The sequence below is a fragment of the Lissotriton helveticus genome, chromosome 2_1 (genome assembly GCF_964261635.1).
Source record: "Lissotriton helveticus chromosome 2_1, aLisHel1.1, whole genome shotgun sequence".
In the NCBI taxonomy this organism is placed as follows: Eukaryota; Metazoa; Chordata; class Amphibia; order Caudata; family Salamandridae; genus Lissotriton; species Lissotriton helveticus.
The window spans coordinates 32169641-32188996 of NC_136059.1; positions in this window are offsets into that span (position 1 = coordinate 32169641).

Genomic DNA, 19356 nt, shown 5'->3' on the forward strand with positions numbered 1-19356 from the left:
TTACCTTCTTCTTCTGTTACTAACTAATTAATTTTTAGTTATCTAATGCTTACTGTGGAACACACTTATCCTCAATATTAAGGTATTGGCTGTTTTGCTATCACCTCTTCAAGTCTTTGTTGTTTTATTTTCCCACATACACGGTTGGACTCCTTGCTTGCTTAGTTTTGGTGCATTCCCAGTTTTTATCACCTGAATTCTTAACATTTCCTCCCAAAAGCATGGATGCCTAATCAGTGATAGTTCAAGAGTTCCACATACAGTAAAACAATGCAAATGTAATTTTCCAAGCATTTGGTAGTATTTTCATGATAGCAGTAGGTTGTGCCTTACCTCACCGCTGTGGTGTCAGCCTGCATACTTGTTTTACAGTGTTCCCCTTCCTGGTTTCTATATTTGGCCCACATATGTTGGCTTGAAGGCTCTTACCTGTCCATGTTTACGTGCTCTGTGCACCTTTCTTTCCTTTCATTTTCCACACCTGAGGCGGAAGCCGGGTGTTTTCTGGATCTATCATCTCCTGCTATCGATTCCTGCTGATCCTTCTTGCACTCCTCTGTCCGGTGGTATTGTATTGCGCTACACTACCTCCTGTTCCCATACCTGTTCCGCAGACTAAGTGCCGCAGGGGCATTGTGGGACGTGTAGGCTTGTAGGCTGCATACACCACCAGCGGCCATCATAGGAGGAGCTAGGCACGCTAGTCGGTGGTCCAGTGGGGCGGGCTTCCTCACTTCCCCTGCTCAGTTATATAACTAGAGGCTTTCTTCTCCGCGCAGCGGACGCGTTAAGCGGGCGCCTTCATCGCGCCGAAGAGTTGCCTAAGAGAAGCCAGTCCGCGCCCAGCCACGCCTATCGTGCCTATAACCAAGTTTTCAGGTAAAATGGCCAGGAATTTAATCACGTATAACTCCGTTGTTCTGCATAAGTTAAGAAAGGTCCCTAACCCCAAATGCCTGCACCGCACCCGCCCCTTTGATGCTTCACGTAAGTGCGCATATTGTAATTGGAAACTACCAGGAAAAACGTTAAAGAGAATCCCCACCCACAGGACATGGAAGATGTTCCTTCTCAATTTTAGATCACTACCCAAACATCACACCGAGCTGGTCCTTCTAATAGAGGAGTACAACCCTGACGTACTCTTCCTGACGGAGACTTGGCTCCATATAGAAGCTGATCCAGCTACTGTATGGGCAACCCCACAAGGATACACAATCAAGAGACTCGATCGTAATAAGGGTAGAGGAGGTGGTCTGGCCATCATTTACAGAGAAAGATTTAAATGCCGTCTGACACCTACAGCTATACCAGCCTGCGAAAGCCTGTTGTTTTCATTAGAGCTATCTTCTACAGATTCCTTCACGGGTCTTTTGATCTACCGACCACCCGGATTGTCAGGTCAATTTACCTCAAACTTAGCAGACTTAGCTGCTAACTTAGCAATTACATCGGCTAACTTCACCGTCTTGGGTGACCTAAACCTTCATTTAGACGATCAACTTGACTCCGCAGCCAACAGCCTTCGAGCAATTGACCTGATTCAAAAGGGGTTCCTCTCGACACACGTTAAAGGTCACCTCTTGGACCACGTGTTCAGTAATCTTGATGCCCTAAAAACTGAACCCCCTATTCCTCTACCCTGGACGGATCACCACTTGTTACCCATTAACTGGGTCACTGGGAGCTCCCCCCCTGTACAAGAACCTAAAAGACACCTGGGTAGGAAGTGGTCAAAACTTCCCTCCATTAAGTGGGAATCCATGCTTGCGGCATGCGAGTTTCCGAGGTCCTCTAACCCCGATATAGCTAGTGCCAATTTTGATAATTGGATTGGCAACTCTCTTGATTGAGCTCTTCTGAAGGAAGCTCTTCACTGTATAAAAAGGCAATAAGTAGCTCCCTGGTACACCCCCAGACTGAGGGATATGAAATTATCATGCCGCAAATTAGAAAGGATCTGGAGACAAGATCGGACACAGGGAAAAAAGGCAGATTATAGAGCCGCCATCAGACTCTATAAAACTGAAATTAAAGCAACTCAAGTCCAGTTTTATGAATCAAAAATTACTTTAGCCGCCAATGCCCCTAAGGAAATCTTTCGGATAGCGAAGTCTTTGATCACCCCCCCGCCCCCGGTAGCAAATGCCACTAGATGGGGCACTTGCTCGCTGCAATAACCTAGCAACCTTCTTTTATCAAAAAATTCAGACCATTTACTCCTCTTTTATTTCTGATCTGACCACGCTTGAGGCCGAGATAGTAGCAAGCCCCAATACACCCCCTTCCTGTATTTTAGAAAAATGTACCCTTATAGACCCAGTCTTGCTCGACAAAATAATCTCTAAAGTCACCTCAGGCTCCCCCAAGGACCCTGCACCGCCACAAGTCCTTACCTCGGCTATTGAGTTAATTCGCCCAGCCATTTTGGACGTTTTAAATTCCTCTATCATCTCAAGCACCATCCCAAAGTCCTGGAAATGTGCAATGGTTAGGGCCTTACTAAAAAAACCTCATTTAGATCAGAATAATTTAGCTAATTTTCGTCCCATCTCTCTGTTGCCATGGATGAGTAAGCTGCTGGAGAAGCACATTAATAACATCCTAGTGGAACATTATTATTATTATTATTATTATGCGTTCTTATATAGCGCTCGATTACCCGTAGGCATCTCGGCGCTTGCCTTGGGAACCCGTCCTGGCTTCCCCAAGGTTAAAGCCAGGCATCCCGCCGCGGGGGGGCCGTAGTGGAGATTAAGCAGGCTAATGCCCAGAGCTGCAGAGTGTGAACCCGTGATTCGAGTAGGCACCGAAACGAGAATTATCAAGTCCGTGGATATTTGGGCTCAAGACCCCGCCGAGCCGGGAATTTAACCCTGGTCCCCGGTCTGACCTCTGCTTCAGGGTCTGCCTCCTCTAACCAGTGAGCCACACTTCTCCACTTGAATCCAATGATTTGTTATGTGCCTCTCAAACTGGATTCCGTCCTCAACATGGGACAGAGACAGCTCTATTAGCAGCGACTCAGGAGGCCAGAACAGTTTTGGACCAGGGAGGAAAAGCGGCCATCATATTACTTGATCTCAGCGCCGCGTTCCACACGGTTAACCATGCCACCTTATTACACCGTCTTAGTGGCATGGGAGTGTCGGGCTCGGCACTGTTATGGCTCACCTCCTTCCTAGAGGAACGCTTCTTCCAAGTTTTTGAAGGGAAAGCTACCTCCGCCAACCAGCGACTCAGCTGTGGGGTGCCTCAGGGCTCTGCCCTGAGCCCCACACTTTTTAATGTCTATATGAGGCCCCTTGCACAGATTGTCCATCCATTTGGCGTCCGTATTGTCACCTATGCAGACGACACTCAGCTTGTGGTATCTTTGAACAATGCTGAGGGGTCGTCTAGCACTCTGAGCCCATGCCTTCAGGCTGTCGCCAGATGGATGGTACTTTCCTGTCTCAGATTAAACTGGAAAAAGACGGAAGTCATGTTGTTGGGTAATCCCTCACCTACCATCGGGAAACAGCCTTTACAACGAAACTTTTACAACGAACTACCATTACAACGCAACTTTTACAACGCAAACTATTACAACGCATTGCGCTGGGGGCCGCTCTAGGATAGGGAATAGGTTAATTTACTATCCAATAACCTTCCCTACTATCCACGGGGACTGGAGTTGGAATAGTAAATTAAACTATTCACTATCCAGCGCCTAAAAACATTATGCGTTGTAATGGTATGCGTGGTAAAAACCGCGTTGTAAAGGTAGGTGTTGTAAAAGTATGCATTGTAAAAGTATGCGTTGTAACGTCATACATCCCCTACCATCCTGACCCCCATCTGGCCTTCCTGTCTAGGTCCCCCTCCTCCCCCCAAACCCCAGATAAAGAGCCTGGGAGTTTGGATAGACAGTTCACTTGACTTCACTGTTCAGGCTACTAAGACTTCTGCCACGTGCTTCGGACTTATGAGAATGCTCCGGAAGGTTCTCCCTCTATTGCCGTCCCAGGCGAGGAGAGTCATGGTCCAGGCCCCGATTCTCTCACGCCTGGATTACGGCAATGCACTTTACCTTGGAGCCCCCCTTGCTACAATTACCAAACTCCAGGTTACTCAAAATTGTGCGGCCAGACTACTTTTTCAGATTCCTCGCTGGCAGTCGGCCAAACCTGCCCTGAAGAAGTTGCATTGGCTCCCGGTAGCGTCCAGGATACAATTTAAATCTATGTGCCTGGTTCAGAAGGCTCTTCGTAAGTCAGGTCCATCCATCATGCTCCCTTTGGTCACTCCATACTTCCCTAATAGAGCTCTCCGCTCCAGTGTGCTACATCTGGCCACCACCACAAAAGTAAAAAAATCCCGCTGGGGTGGTCGCTCTTTTTCGCACAATGCTGCAAGATTGTGGAACGCTCTTCCGTTGGTCTTGAGAGAAAATAACAACCTGACAGCTTTTAGAAAGCTATTAAAAACGCATTTGTTTGCAAGAGCTTAGCGCCCTGCCCTGCCGCCTTAATGGTTCTAGTTAAAGCGCTGCGAGGCCTCAGGGTAGTTACGCGCTATATAAGTTTAACTTTCATTTCATTCATTTCATTTCATTCATTTCATTCATTTCATTCATTCATTTCATTTCATTCTTTCGGTGGAGAGGCATTGGAAGGACGTGGTAGAAGGTGGAGTGATTGTTCTGAACCACATGGTCGTTTTGTGGATGTCATAGCGGATACATGCATGAAAGATGAGGCGTGGCTCTGTGATGAAGAAACCGCCTAGATTGTTGAGTGTGGTACCTCCTGATGTGTCTGAAAGAAGTCTCTTCTGTAGTCTCCATAAGCAGGGGGTGCCTTGACGACCATGAGTAAAGCAGGTCTTGTGAGGTGGGTCAGATATTGTCTCTAGCAACATGGCTGTATTTGCAGTTTAGAGGTGCTAGGAAGGGCAGCAGGTAGGACCATGCATTTGGGAAGACGGAAATGTGTTGGGAAGAGGGGGTAAGAGAAATAGAGTATCTTGCTGAAGGACATAATGCAGTGGTCTTAACAAGACTACTGAGGGAATAACCACAGAAGATGGCTCAGCATTGTTGGCACAGGTGGCCGCCCCATACCTGGTGGCTTGGGAGAGTAATCTAAGAATGGGAGGTGACAAGACAAGTCAACAGGCTGAGACATGGCCTTGTGGGTATTCCATTTGTGAAGATGGCCATTTTGGTATCCAGTATATCTCAACCTTAAGTCTGGACTATTCAGTTGATCAGATTGTGCATTCGCGCCTTTCTAACAGCGGCCCACCTTGTGGGTCAGCTTGACTTGCATGTTGTTTTGTTTTAGTTGCTTAGTAATATCTGAAACCAAACATATTTGCTGCTTATGATTGCCTACTACAATACTAAGGTATCCATTTGGTATTCAAATTCCCAGTACTGTTGAATTTTCAAATGCTGTAAAATTTTTCAAAAGCGGTACAAAAGGGGGTGGTGATGGACGGAGCATCTGAATCAATCAAACACTCACACCCAGTCAAAAGATCTGGGTTTAATCCATCACCGTTCTTTAGCCCACTCTGCCACCCCAGTTCAGACATGGCTATATGCAATTCAGTTTGACCCTGTGCCTCATGGGAACAGTCCAGCCCGAACTGCCAAGTCATGTCTTCCCCGGACCGGAAACAAGCTTCCGAGGACCGGTTTCTGGCATTCCAGCCGTCTTCAGCCCGGCTTGCTTGAATCCAGTGGCAAAGTGAGCAAGGGATTCACGTCTGAGCATACCCTGCCACACTTATGGCGGCCAAAAGCGGTACAAAAGGGGGTGGTGATGGACGGAGCATCTGAATCAATCAAACACTCACACCCAGTCAAAGGATCTGGGTTTAATCCATCACTGTTCTTTAGCCCACTCTGCCACCCCAGTTCAGACATGGCTATATGCAAATCAGTCTGACCCTGTGCCTCATGGGAACAGTCCAGCCCGAACTGCCAAGCCATGTCTTCCCTGGACCGGAAACAAGCTTCCGAGGACCGGTTTCTGGCATTCCAGCCGTCTTCAGCCGGGCTTGCTTGAATCCAGTGGCAAAGTGAGCAAGGGATTCACGTCTGAGCAAACCCTGCCACACTTATGGCGGCCAAAAGCGGTACAACATTTTTCAAAGCTGTTAAATTCTCCAGTAGTCTTACATTCCTAAACACTAATACATTTGCCTGTGCTGTTTAATTCAACTATCCAGTGCTTCTAAGCTCCCTTATTACCGTTAGAACAGCGATTTTACACATTCCATTTTTCTCAAATATTGTATGAAATACATTTCCTAAGTTCTAAAATGTGTTAAATACCACCATGCAGTTAGATTACCCAATACTTTTCAAATTCCTAATACTGTTAAATGCTTCTCTTTGTACATTTCGCTGATACTATTCAATTCCCAAAGCTCTGGTATGTTCCCGAATTTCCAAATTACATTACACTGCATGCAACTCTGGTAAATCCCACAATCTTCTAACATTTTCAAGTCCTCTGTGTCCTTCCCTAATGCTGTTAAATTCCTGAAAGTCATTTCAATCCACAGTAGTATTAAATTCTCCAATGTTCCAGCTAAATTGCAAATATTTTGACATTTTCCAACGCTGTGAAATTCACGGATTATCTACCCAAACGGTTTTAAGTTTACACATGTTGTTAAGTTACCCACTGGTAGTCAGTTCTCCAAAGTGCTGATAAATTAAGCAGTGTTTGTGAGGTCCTGAAAGTGCAGTTGAATTAGTCCATGGTAGTGAGTTCCCCAAAGTTCTGTTAGACTCTTCAGGGTTAGTGAGGTCCCCAAAATGCAGTTAAATTACAGAGTGGTTTCTTTTTCTAGGCACCATGGCTTTCTGTGTGCTTGGATTTCAAATAGTATAATGACTTTTAAGGGCTTTTTGAACATTTTAGAGGGATGCTTGCTTTTATAAGATTTTAAAAGTGGTTTTAGACCATTTTAGATGTATTATGGCCTATTGGGTTTTAGATAGCTTTTATATATCGACCCTTAGTATAAAGAGTGGGTGCCCGGGTTAGGCCCAAGTAACGGAGCTACACATTTTATTTTTCTTACCTTGTCCTAATTTTGTTCAGTGACATTTCTGTTGTCACTTTTTGCACATATTTGCGTGTAAGACTAGGTTGTATTCGTTTTTCTGAAACTACTCGGGTTACACATCTAGCTTCGCATTACATTATCATGATACCTCGAACACCATCTACAAGGCCCTTCCTCGAACTATGAACAAATGTCGTTCTATCTTTATCCATGGGGCGACAGGGTTATCTACAAATATCCATAACATTGCTAATCTATACGCACATCACCAGGATGCTTTCTATTGAGCATCCCGAAAGATTAGCAGAAGAGGCACTTCAGCTGACACCGAGACTTCACCACGCAGCGGTCTGACACCTCGTGAGGGGTGTCCAGTTTGGGACCAAGACAGGGTCCTAAATTCTCGCCTGCCAGGTAATGGCTTTGAATCGTCTCTTGGGAGGATTCTTCGCTTCACATCTACACACTCTATGTACACTCAGAGTAGGGTTTGCATAGTAGGTGTACACGTGATTACTGCCTTGTTCATATGCCTGCATATACACACTGTTTTCGCACTATGGTAGAGCTGTTTCTACTGTTTACTCTTTTCGTGATTGTAATCACTTTCATCTGCTTCTATCTACAGATTATCACAGCAACTGTATTCTATACAGGAATAACGTTGGCTCAATCAACATATTGAAAACGTCCCATTGTGTATTTTCTGTATATTTCTCTGAGCACAAATAACCACGATCCCTGAGGGGTCAGGGTTGTCATGTTCAGTGGTTGCCAGAAACTATTCGCTGCCTGGTATGTTTAGGGGGGCTTACGGTGGTACTGTGAGCTAGCTGGTCTCCTGCGGGAGTGCTCAGAATTAGTCTAGGCACCTCGCTCAAAGATTATGTTGTCCAAAAATGGCGCAGGTCCTATGCCAACTATCCCTGCCCCACAGATGGTCACCAGCTTGCACCCCTCTGAAGCTGCTTGTCGCCTGTGCGCACTGTACATGCCTCTGTGAGACACCGTCCCTCTCCTCACAGAAGGGCCCCAGTGTGCCCCCCACTGAACATGCCTGTCATCTGTGTGCACTGTGCATGTACTTTGAGACACCGTCCCTTGTTCAGAGATAGGCCCCAGCGTGCGCCCCACTGAAGCTGACCGTCCCGGTGCGCACTGTCTGTGTCCTCTGTGAGACACCGTCCCTGCTCTCACAGAGGGGCCCCAGTGCGCACCCCATTGAAGCTGCCTCTCACCTGTGCGCATGGTGTGTGTCCTCTGTGAGACACCGTCCCTGCCCTCACAGACGGGCCCCCTTGTGTCCGGCTCAAGTGTGCTCCCCACTGAATCCGCATGTCACCTGTGTGCAGTGTCTGTGCATGTCTTCTGCAAGACACACTCCCTCCCCTTATTGAGGGTCCCCAGTGTGCACCCCCCACTGAAGCTGCCTGTCACCTATGTCTGAAGCTGCCTGTCCCTGTTGGCACTGTGTGTGTCCTCTGTGAAACAACATCCCCCCCTTACAGAGGGGCCCCAGTGTGCACCCCCCGCTGAAGCTACCTGTCACCTATGTCTGAAGCTGCCTGTCCCTGTTGGCACTGTGTGTGTCCTCTGTGAAACAACATCCCCCCCTTACAGAGGGGCCCCAGTGTGCACCCCCCACTGAAGCTGCCTGTCACCTATGTCTGAAGCTGCCTGTCCCTGTTGGCACTGTGTGTGTCCTCTGTGAAACAACATCCCCCCCTTACAGAGGGGCCCCAGTGTGCACCCCCCGCTGAAGCTACCTGTCACCTATGTCTGAAGCTGCCTGTCCCTGTTGGCACTGTGTGTGTCCTCTGTGAGACAACATCCCTCCCCCCTTTCAGAGGGGCCCCAGTGTGGACCCCCAGCTGAAGCTGCCTGTCACTTATGCCTGAAGCTGCCTGTCCCTGTGGGTGTCCTCTGTGAGACACCGTCCCTGCTCTCAGAGTGGCCCCTGTGTGCACCCCACTGAAGCTGTCTCTCATCTGTGTGCACTGTGTGTGTCCTCAGTGAGACACCATCCCTCCCCTTACAGAGGGGGCCCCAAGGGGGCCCCAGTGTGCACCCCCACTGAAGCTGCCTGTCACTTATGTCTGAATCCGCCTGTCCCTGCGTGTGTCTGCGAGGCACTGTCCCTGCCCTACAAACAGGTCCCAGTGTGCGCCCCACGGAAGCTGCCTCTCACCTGTGCGCCCTGTGCTTGTCCTCTGTGAGACACCGTACCTGGCACCCCACTGTCACCTGTGTGCACTGTTTGCTTCTTGTCCAGTATGAATTTTATGTCAAGGCAGGAGGCTAGCATTAAGAATAATTATTTTATTTCCCACTTCTGAGCAGCACCTTTAAAAGCTCATGGAATCTTTTAAAAACATCACAATCAAGAATAACTTTGACAAACATAAGTAACATGAGGCCATCATCTTCCTCCTCTCTTGTTTGCTGCTTCTGAGCAGATAAGTATTCTTGGAAATAATTTCTTTGATATAGAGTTTTAATGATGATTGAAGAGGAATGTTGGAAACCTAATTTATGGGTGTGTGTTTGAGAAGTATGTAACTATTTGTCTGTTACAGTTTGCATTTAAAATGTTAAGGATAGCATTTATATTTTTTTTAATAAGGCTTAAGGAGAAAAAGTAGATTAAGGTAAGTGTTGAGAGGGGTTTAAATAAATTATTATAGTGAAGAGAGTAAGTTCAGGTATTCATGAGAGTACAGTCACGAGTTTGAAGTCAAGTTTACTTCGATGAAAATGTTGAGGTTTATTTATTAAATGAGTTTATTTAAGAAGTAATAAGCAGATGAGGATTTAGAAAAAATATCTTGGTTAGAGCGTTATATTTATGATTTTGAGCGCGAGCGCGGATCGTGAGATCCCTGCTCATGGCTGTGCAGTCAATGCTTACAAAGGGTGGTCTGCAGCGCCCTCTGCTGCACATGTTTGAGAATGCATCTGAGTGAGAGCCTGGGTCCTGATGAGGCTTTGGTGGTCGGTTCTCCATCCCTCAGGGGGTGGAGGCCTTTATCTCCTCCTCACTGATGGACCCCACCCCCCCACATCTAGAGATGACCCCCCATGCAGCGGTCATCGTTAGACCTTGAAAGGAACTGACGTCACAGCGCTGCCTTTCAAGGTCCAAAACGTTCACTAAACTTTGAACATTTTTGTTTTTTCAGAGCGGGAGTTTGAAAACAAAAATCTAGTGACACTCACAACATGGGAGTTAGAGCTGTTGGCGTTGAAAGTGTTTTATTTGCTTTTGCCTTTATATCTGCAGTGGAGGGATGATATTTGCATTGTGCTATTGCCATTGTTTGACCTTGTGGCGCTGGATAACGAGTCTACCGTAAATAAGAAATGAGGGAGGGAAGATACGAGGAATGTGGTCCCTGAATTAAAAAGTAAGAACATCCTGGAAAAAACAAACACTTATAAGGAATGCAAGATCGAGTAAAACATGTGAAATGTAGGCAGGAACAACATGGCTACCGCGGGGCTCGCAGACTGCTGTGCCCTGCCGCTGGCCATGGAAAGGCACAGGGAGATGAACCGGCGAAGGTGCAACTATAAGATAAAGGCAGTGAAGTCATTTTATTGCATTATCTCATTTGTTAGGGCTTTCTTCATAATGTAAGCCATTTGCCTAAATAAAGGTTTTTCTGTTTCTGTTTCTTTGCTTTTTTCTCACACTTGTGTCCTTCAAAATACATTTAATGAGGCCTTCACCCCACAACATTATTTCATACGCCCTTTGATTGGATGACGTCTGCACACATCTCTACACCACACTCATGAAGATTGCATTTGTAATTGCAATTGCATTCATATAGGAGCACAAGATTGATTTAGGTCTCAAGGATTAAATTCACAAGCTGGCGTCAGAGGTCATCTTTATGTCTCGCCTCTTGTTAAAGATAAAGATATTCACAGGAGATCAACCAAGAGCCTCTGAATAAGAACTGCAGTCTTGGGGGCAGATTTTCAAGCCCCCCGCACCACCATTATGTCACTTTTTTCAAGTACTTGTTTGTTTTCCTGGAAGACAAGCTTGAAGCTTGTATTATCCACAATGCCCCAGGACGAGCACCAATCAAAGTATCTTCAATGAATCAATAAATCACCGGAAGACGTGCTGGACTTTGTAATTATTACTCAATCCCTGCTCATGGCTGTGCAGTCAATGCTTACAAAGGTTGGTCTGCAGCGCCCTTTGCTGCACATGGTTGAGAATGCAACTGAGTGAGAGTTATATGGCCTGATTGATATTTACAAGGAGAGGAAAAGCCACCCTGCGTGACTTTTTCTCTCCTTTTAAATACGGCACCTTCACACGCATCACTTTGCTTGGAAGGGGCGTTCCATGGGTGTTGCTGTGGGTGTTGCGGCGCAACACCCATAAACGAGACACATTTCCAGATTCACGAGGAATAGTAAATCTGGAAATGCGTGTCAATGTGTGGCACAACGATGAGAAATGCTTTCATTTCTCCTAGTTTTTTTCTCTTTCAATGCGTGCTGCATTCCACAGCACGCATTGAAAGAGGAAAATGCCTGTAGTGATTGTTTTTGTGCAGGAAGGTGCCCCTTCCTGCACAAATCTAAACTCCCCACTACGCAGGTATCCTTGCACCATGGTGAAACAAACATGCTAAAACATAATGAACAAATTGAAGGAAGGCTTCATGTAAATCTGAACTGAGAGGCCCAAGTATCATTGACTTCAATGTACTCTGCCAACACTGCCCACTCACTGTGCCATAGGTCGGAGGTAAAGTTAAATGTACTTACTGGCGTCTGGTGTGAGTACCAGCTACAATGGACCAGTTAGTATCAGTGATGGTGTGCTGATGGCTTATGCAAACACCCACAGTGCCTTGAGACCCTCACAGGTGAGTAGTATGCTTTATAAACCCCAGATTGATTGATTGGCACCTAAAACTGGGCTAGGGCCTGGCCTCATGTCACTGCTTCCGACATCAATGACTCATCTTCGCAACCGGACAAGATTCGGCAGGAAAAGGCGTCAAAGACGCGAGGACCCTGCAAACCTAGAGGCGCTATGTATGTTGTGCACAGTCTAAGAGCTAAGACTATGGTTTCAAGAAAGGTTGGGGTGCTGGCACTTCAAGGACAAAAGCACACTTTAAGGGCTTCTTCAAAGGACACGGCGGACCTGTGACGTCTGTGGACTGCATTATGCATAAGAGCACTTGGATGATCAACTGAAAATGCTCAAAATAAAAATAAAGCTGTCTCCATTTATAGCCAAGATTAACTTGGAGCAACTGGAAACATTAACATTAATACAAGAAGTATGGATCTAAACATTGAATCCTGTGGGGCTTGCAGATTCAACCTGGCCTTTCAAATGAAGGTAATGAATTAAACTGCCTAAAGCTCTGAATTTTGTATTCACTAGGAATGAACTTCCAATAGTTAACTTTCAGTAACTAACTCAGTATTCTCATGAGGAAACTATCAGTCAAACTCATTCCTTTATTAAATCTGTTGCCGTTTGAAGCCCGGAATCGACCTATTTTTTACAAGTTCATTCCATATGCACCGCTGATTCTCTTCCAGCTCTAACTATGCGCTATTCTCGAAGACGGTATGCATTTAGGGCCTTATTGATGAAGGCCTTGCGCCGCAAGTACGTCACTTTTTCCCATTTTAAAAGTGACGCATCGGCGGCACAAGTGCTTCTTAAGCAAGCCCCTCAGTTCCAAAGATAATCTATAGCGCCCATACAGTCACAGCTGCCAACCACTGGCATGGCGATAACAACAGCACCACTCAGCCCCCTGACCCAAACACCTACAGCTAGACCTTCCTTCTTAGTAGACAATAGTTTCTCACAACTGACAACTCTTAAAGTCAGAAACACCAACACAGCACCTTTGGAAGGTCCGTCTGCCCACAACCTCTGGCCAGCTGTGCCCCCCAAACATCACACTGCCGAGGACATACAGAAGCATCGCGAGGGAAACGCCTGATTTTGGACTCACACATTAAATCTTTTTCCTCACTAAAGCATGGTTCTCATCCACTCCAGAGGTTTAGGGGATCAACAACCTCATAATACCCCAAGTGAAAGGTCATAGCCACAAAGACCAGACAGCAGAACACGCTTAGGACTTGTACAGAAAAGACTCCGCATCCACAGTGACGAGTGGATATATGACCAGTAGTAGTCACTTCACCCTCACAGTAGTCCATGAACCTTGGCAGTCAACGCCGGGGCCAGGACGCTACTCTGCATTGAACCCATCCTCTCGCGACACTGAACACGGGCCCCCGAATGTCAGCAGACATCCTGCAGACCATGTGGCCCCAAGAATGCCCTGGAGACTTCTGAGAGATCAGCCCTGGCTTCATATCATCTCCTGCATCTTTGATGGGCTGGCAAGTTTGGATGGGAGTCAACAGACGCATGCTCTGCATACAGAGGGGTTCATGTGCAGACTGACGGCACCCTTTGGCTGCTAACGCTGTGAGGAAGGGTTAGAGACGGTGCACATTGTGAGGAAATGGCGTGTTTATATGTAGCAGCTATGTAAACTCACTGTGTAATACACTCACCAACCCATTTAGGTCCAGTAGGTTTCATCTGTAAAACCCTCAGCTCAACCCTGGGGAGCCGTGGCACTGAGCAGCAAGACTTACACAGAGGAACAAGTGTAAAGCAAAACAATTGAAGAAAAAAATCAAGAAATCTTACACCAATTTATAAACATAGATTGTATTTTTCTAAGAATGTTGACACTAGAACAAAAAAGATTCACTGGAGGGATCCAAAGATATAGATTATACTGGAAATAATAAATCAGAGCAAATTCACTCAACCGCAAACAAGCCTTGGTGAAGTCACCAAATCGGACACTTAGAAACATTTTCAAAGAAATATGAGGTAAGTGCCAATGTAGTCAGTTACAATCACTTGTGCCGAACAACTCTGGCAGGCAGCTAGTCAGGGGACCAGCAAGGTCCTCAAGAAGAATTATTTTCCCAGAAGAAGCGGCCCTTCAGGAATTCCAGGCACTTTATCCACGTTGCAATGGATTCCTATGGAGTGGTCCTGATGCAAAAGTTGAAGGATGGTGAAGATGCTCTAAAGATGTTGTAAATGTGACGTGGTCGACAGGGGTCTTCTTGCAGAGATTCTTCGTTCCACAAAGATGGTGAGGGGATCCTATTTGTAGGTTGACATCCCACAAAATCCTCTCTGGTTCGGCCGAAGTCCAGTTGCCCCTTGTAATAGTACCGGGCCATTGCTTCCTGGGTTGATAACTTTCCTTCTGAGGGTCCCAGCAACTATCTAGTAGCACTCCAGGTGCTGCTGAGTGCTTTGGGTCTTGGTCCTCGGTGCTGCATGATGGCCGTGGTACAAATTTGTACAATCTTGCGATTTCAGCTGTTGTGTCCCTGTGCTGCAAACAGGAGGCTAGTCGGCTGGCCCTTGGAGATCTCTTTGCTTGACCGAGTTCTGGAGACAACTTCTCCCTGAGCAGGACACGGAATGCACAGTCCCTCTCTCCGCTAGCCACCAAGTGCAGCAGGTTCAGTTCTTGTCAGGTCAGCCTCTCTTTGCGGGTCCCTCTGTGTAGCCTAGCAGTCATTCTTCGGTCCTTCTTTCAAGTCAGTTTAGATCTGAAGTCTGGTTACCAGTGGTGCCCTCTTTATGCTCGGAAAGTGCCCTCAGGGCAAGATGTGGTTGGTACCCAAAGGCCTACCAGGTTCTTTCCCACCAGGTGACCACTTGCTTTGAAGTGTGGAATCTGGCTATCCCACGATGCACCATTCTGCCCACTCTCAAGATGGCGAGACCCCTCTCTCGGTGTTCAGACCTCCTTACCCACCCCCGGGATGTGAACTATACACCCCAGGGGAAACCATTTTGGCAATTGGTTTCCCCTCTCAGCTTTATGTGCCAGCCTGTCTCCTTAACAGTGGGGCAGCCCTCAGCCCTGGTTTTATGTACCTGCCCTTCAAAAGCGGCTTCACCCTTGAAGGCTTCCTTTTGGGGCTAACACCCAAGTAGCTTTGTGCAGGAGGGATGTTACACCTCCCAGGCCCGCAATCCCTCATTGATCCCCTTCCTGAGAGTCATTGGCGCGTCTCTCTAGGAGGGCAGAAAACTGTCTCGTTCAGTAGGCTCCATGTGTTCCCAAGAAAGGTAAGGATTTTTAAAGACAACAAAGTGGAAGGTTTGCTAAAGGTGCACACCACAACATGTTACATTAAATTCGACTTGAGATATAAGTCAGGCTTAATGTAACGAGTTGTTTGATACCTTGGAGTCAGGGTTTTTGAGGAGAAAAGATGCACTCATATTCGTAGTGTTAAAAATTATATAATCAAAAATGTTGGTAGAGACTTGCGCCTTAGTTTCATTTACCGGGACCGCAGGGACGAGACCAGACACGTATCGACTTTGATAAGTAGGATATGGATAAATCATTGCCTTGAGTAAGCCCTCAGTCAATTAGGTGTCATGACCGAAACACGTGTCGGCTGTTTGTTTTCTTCCTTTCCTCTGTCTGCTTTTTTGATGACATAATTTTTAACACTACGAATATGAATGCATCTTTTCACCGCAAAAAAACCCTGGCAGACATGTTGAACAAGGAGCTCATGGGTGCAGCTCTTTGAGGAGAAAGTGCAAAACACATATTGGGTTCTGCCCTTGATGCGGCCGCCTTTCGAACAGGATCCAGCCATTTACTTACAATCATGATAACTTGGAGTGACTACTTTGGTTGCACCGTTCTGGAGTTCCCACAGCTGAGAAGTCAGGTCTTACCATAGTAACAACTATAGTTTTGCATGTTTTTCTGTCAGGACTTGTAAAGTACAGATCCTGACTGTGTCACATGTTGCTCCCTGCCTTTAGGACTCAGAAGGTCTTTCATAGGGTTGACTTACACAAATTGCAGGGGAAGTGGTGGCTTTTGCCATTGCTCTCAATGGCAAAGACGAGCAAGCAGTACATGACTGCTCTACCGGTCTGCAGTGGCAAACGGGGGGCGGGGGGGTCATTTTACTTGGGGGACTGCAAGGATATCACAACCAGTGCTGAAAGCCCTGAGGTACTCCTCTAACATACATACGATGGGTACAAGGATACCATATACTAGGGACTTGCATGTAAGTTGGCAATTTCCAATTGGGTACAGTTAAACTGACATACACTTTAGGATCAGGGAACTGACACTGAGGTCTGAACAGCAGGCCTCAGATCACGCTCAGAGTCAATAATAATAATAATAATAATCCACATTTGTATAGCGCACAATCACCTGTTAGGGTCTCTAGGCGCTGGGGGCCGTCGGGAAGATTAAGCAAGCTATTGCCCAGAGTCGCATGGTGCTGGGCTAACCTGCCGCCGGAGCCGGGGATCGAACCCTGATCCCCAGATTCCAGCGTCAGTCGCCCTGGCCGCGGCGCCACACCTCTCCCACAAGAGTCAAAAAAACCAGCAGCATCAGTCAAAGAACTTTGGGGTGACCATACAAAAAGAGGCATCTCCTTACACACGTTTTAGCTCTCTATATAGGGTAAACGCCCAAAATATAGAATCAAAAATAACGAAAGGACACAATATCGAATCGAAAATATCGAGAGGACAAAATCTAGAATAGATATAATATAGTTGGAAATAATATCATCATATAGGTAAGTAATATCGAATGTCATATCGAATGTCATATCAAATGTCATTATACAGAATGTCATTATATCATTTTTTTAAAATTGTATTATATGTTAGTATATATGTTAAAAGTATACAATAATTTTTTAATGTATGTTACAATCTTTTTAAGATAATGAATTTTATGTTAATACATTTTTGCGTATATTAGTTCTGTAGCGGGTTGTGGGTTTATAGGGGAATAGGGTGGGAAGTAACTTAATTTAAATAAAAAAATAATAATAATGAATTTATTAATAATTCATTGTTTAATAATTAATACTGGGAATTCATTTGTGTGTATAATAATTTTGTAGCAGGTTGTGGGTTTATAGGGGAATAGGGTGGGAAGTTATTTATTTATTTTAAATTTAAAAAAATACTTTTATAATTAATAATTTATGGTTAATAATTAATATTGATAATGCATTTTTGTGTATATTAGTTCTGTAGCGGGTTGTGGGTTTATAGGGGAATAGGGTGGGAAGTAATTTAGTTTAAATTTAAAAAAGATAATAATGTATTATTAATTTTATGGTAAATAATTATAATTGTTAATTAAGTTAATTAATTTATTATTAAATATTTAACAAGTTATTAATAAACGTTTTAATTAATTGATAAATATGTAAATAGTGTACATTTATATTAATTAGTACTTAATTAAATGTTAATTATTAATAATTAATGTATTAATATGTTAATTATGTTCAATTTTTTGAGGAGTGTGTTGAGGGCCCGATTCACAAAATGAATTTAAGAATAAATCCTAAACTTACTACTATTTGGTATTCACAGAATGCACTTACTTCTTTCGGGATTCACAGAGTGAACGTACTACTTTCGGGATTCACAGAATGAATTTACTACTTTCGGTATTCACAGAATAGATTTAAGACTACTAACTTTACGTCCGCACTCAGGAAGGAAATTCCGGCCCGGACGCGGAGTTCCCGGCCCGGAGGCGGAGTTTCTGGCTTGGGGGTGGAGCTTACGGCCCAGAGGCGAAGCTTGCAATCCCCACCTCTGAGCCGGAAGCTCTGCCTCCAAGCCGCAAGCTCCGCCTCTGGGCCACAAGCTCCGCCCCCAAGCCAGAAGCTCCACCTCTGGGCCAGAAACTCCGCCTTCGGGCCAGAATGCGGACGTAAAGTTAGTAGTCTTAAATCTATTCTGTGAATACCGAAAGTAGTAAGTTCATTCTGTGAATCCCGAAAGTAGTAAGTTCACTCTGTGAATCCTGAAAGTAGTAAGTGCATTCTGTGAATACCAAATAGTAGTAATCTTGAGGGATTCCCCGGCGTGGGGATCCCCCGTTTCCTCATTTTTGGCGCGGGTGCCCACCCCGCTCATTTGCAGTACATTTTAATCGTTTGCAGGTGCTCACCCTGCATGGTGTGACTAGCGGGCGCCTATCCCGCATTTTTGCAGCTTCTGGCCTCTTGCATTAATAGCTGGTGCCTACCCCGCTTTCTATAGTCTTTAAAGAGGGAGCCTACCCCTCGAAATCACCGCCAGTGGCCCGGGAGCTTTGGGAAGGCCTCCCCCCCCCCCCGTTGCCGACGTCACGAGGCCGCCGCGCTGGAAGAGGAAGTGGCAGGTGAAAGCAAGGACGGGAGCCTACCCCGCCTCGCAGGACGTCCCAGCACCAAAGAAGTAAAACCGGAAGCCAGCGCCGGCTCGAGCAGGGCTCACTCATTCAGCCTTACATCCACCCTTTCACTTATCAATTCATCCTTTCACTTATCAGTTCATCAATCCATCCATCCATCATTTCACTCATCCATCCACCCATTCACTCTCCCATCACTCCCATCACCCACCCTTTCACTCATCCTTCCATCATTTCATTCATCTATCCAGCTATCCATCTACCCATCCCTTCACTTACTTACTCACTCACCTTTTCACAATAATTATGAGACCCATGAAGCACTCCACCCTCGCTGTAGTTCCTAAAGCAAGGGGTGGGGTGGGGCAGGGTTCACTATGCCCCTGCATAAAGGCAATCTGAAAAAGTGGAAGGCATGAGTCAGACCCTCCAGGATATCGCGATTTCGCGATTTGCCGCGAAACCGGCACTTTTTAAAAAATGCCGCGATTTTTACAAAAATGCCCGCGAAATCGGCATTTTTGGCGAAATCGCGGCATTTTTCGCTATATCCTGGGGGGTCTGCTTTATGTGGCTATCGCCCCACCTCCCTTCCTCACTCCGATGCTGCACCAAAGCTCCTCAGACACCCAGCAGCACTGGAGAGGCACAGCGGGATGGTGACCCTCACACCTCCAGCCCTTGATGAGCTGTTAAGAGGTGCTTCGAAGGTGACTGAGAGGGAGGGGCTGCAGGTTCAGGAGCAGCGACATCTGTTCACATGCAAACGGCCCTGAATGCGGCATGTCTCTGCTATTTACAGGCTGGCTCACACATTCCATTTCTACCCAGGGCCCCAAACATCCGAGACTCGGCCAGATTACACCCCTGATTACTCCGAGGCAGCACGTCGTTCTCTTCACAGAGCTTAATTACTGTCACTAAATTGTAAGCAAACCTCGGTTCTTCAAACATGCAGTCTATAGTGTAATAAAATAAAGAAATGGCA